Consider the following 2,500-nt stretch of genomic DNA (forward strand, 5'->3'; position numbering starts at 1 on the left):
CACGCGCATCCCCGCTAAACAGGAGCCCAAACAAAACTTTAAACGGAGCTACCGAATTGGAAACCATCAATCCTGGGAAAATAACAACTCACACGTGTGCCCCTTATGCTAACTTGAATTTAGAAACCGTCCTCAACAAAATCCCACGTTCGGGCGCAAAACTGCACGTTTGAGGCCACATTTTCAATGATGCTGGAAACTTACATTCAAAGCTGGGAAAATGTGCTCATCTACAGGCATCCCCACTTAGGGACGTCGTAGCACCTTGACTCGGGTGGCGTTGGAAAGGTCTGGTCCAGGGGAACACGGGCGTGTCAAGGTTGCCACGCGCACGCGCATCCCCGCTAAACAGGAGCCCAAACAAAACTTTAAACGGGGCTACGGAAAAGGGGAGAGCTTTTTCGGGGACAAACACCACTCACGTCGGTGCCCCCTGTTCCAACTTGAATTTAGAAACCGTCCTCAACAAAATCCCACGTTCGGGTGAATAACTGTGAATTTTAAGGCACATGCCTCTCTGGGCTGGGAGAGTGCATTCAAATAGGAGAAATTGGCTTCATTTAGAGGCATCCCCACTTGGGGACGTCGTAGCACCTTAACTCAGGTGGCGTTAGAAAGGTCTGGTCCAGGGGAACACGGGCGTGTCATGTTTGCCACGCGCACGCGCATCCCCGTTGAACAGGAGCCAAAACAAAACTTTAAACGGAGCTACGGAAAAGGGGAGAGCTTTTTCGGGGACAACCACCACTCACCTCGGTGCCCCCCATCCCAACTTGAACTTAGAAACCGTCCCCAGCGAAATCCCACGTTCGGGCGAATAACTGTGAATTTTAAGCCCCTTTTCCTCTCAAGCTGGAAACGTGCAAAGTTGGGAAAATGTGCTCATCTACAGGCATCCCCACTTGGGGACGTCGTAGCACCTTGACTCAGGCGGCGTTGGAAAGGTCTGGACCAGGGGAACACGGGCGTGTCATGTTTGCCACGCGCACGCGCATCCCCGCTGAACAGGAGCCAAAACAAAACTTTAAACGGAGCTACGGAAAAGGGGAGAGCTTTTTCGGGGACAACCACCACTCACCTCGGTGCCCCCCATCCCAACTTGAATATAGAAACAGTCCCCAGCCAAATCCCACGTTCGGGGGCAAAACTGCTCGTTTGAGGCCACATTTTCAATGATACTGGAAACTTACATTCAAAGTTGGGAAAAGGTGTTCATTTACAGGCATCTCCACTTAGGGACGTCGTAGCACCTTAACTCAGGCGGCGTTAGAAAGGTCTGGTCCAGGGGAACACGGGCGTGTCAAGGTTGCCACGCGCACGCGCATCCCCGCTGAACAGGAGCCAAAACAAAACTTTAAACGGAGCTACGGAAAAGGGGAGAGCTTTTTCGGGGACAACCACCACTCACCTCGGTGCCCCCCATCCCAACTTGAATATAGAAACCGTCCCCAGCCAAATCCCACGTTCGGGGGCAAAACTGCTCGTTTGAGGCCACATTTTCAATGATACTGGAAACTTACATTCAAAGTTGGGAAAATGTGCTCATCTACAGGCATCCCCACTTGGGGACGTCGTAGCACCTTGACTCAGGCGGCGTTGGAAAGGTCTGGACCAGGGGAACACGGGGGTGTCAAGTTTGCCACGCGCACGCGCTTCCCCGCTGAACAGGAGCCCAAACAAAACTTTAAACGGGGCTACGGAAAAGGGGAGAGCTTTTTCGGGGACAAACACCACTCACGTCGGTGCCCCCTGTTCCAACTTGAATTTAGAAACCGTCCTCAACAAAATCCCACGTTCGGGTGAATAACTGTGAATTTTAAGGCACATGCCTCTCTGGGCTGGGAGAGTGCATTCAAATAGGAGAAATTGGCTTCATTTAGAGGCATCCCCACTTGGGGACGTCGTAGCACCTTAACTCAGGTGGCGTTAGAAAGGTCTGGTCCAGGGGAACACGGGCGTGTCATGTTTGCCACGCGCACGCGCATCCCCGTTGAACAGGAGCCCAAACAAAACTTTAAACGGGGCTACGGAAAAGGGGAGGGCTTTTTCGGGGACAACCACCACTCACCTCGGTGCCCCCCATCCCAACTTGAATTTAGAAACCGTCCCCAGCCAAATCCCACGTTCGGGGGCAAAACTGCACGTTTGAGGCCACATTTTCAATGATACTGGAAACTTACATTCAAAGTTGGGAAAAGGTGTTCATTTACAGGCATCCCCACTTGGGGACGTCGTAGCACCTTAACTCAGGCGGCGTTAGAAAGGTCTGGTCCAGGGGAACACGGGCGTGTCAAGGTTGCCACGCGCACGCGCTTCCCCGCTGAACAGGAGCCCAAACAAAACTTTAAACGGGGCTACGGAAAAGGGGAGGGCTTTTTCGGGGACAACCACCACTCACCTCGGTGCCCCCCATCCCAACTTGAACTTAGAAACCGTCCCCAGCGAAATCCCACGTTCGGGCGAATAACTGTGAATTTTAAGCCCCTTTTCCTCTCAAGCT

Source organism: Osmerus mordax, chromosome 7 (assembly GCF_038355195.1).
Source record: "Osmerus mordax isolate fOsmMor3 chromosome 7, fOsmMor3.pri, whole genome shotgun sequence".
In the NCBI taxonomy this organism is placed as follows: domain Eukaryota; kingdom Metazoa; phylum Chordata; class Actinopteri; order Osmeriformes; family Osmeridae; genus Osmerus; species Osmerus mordax.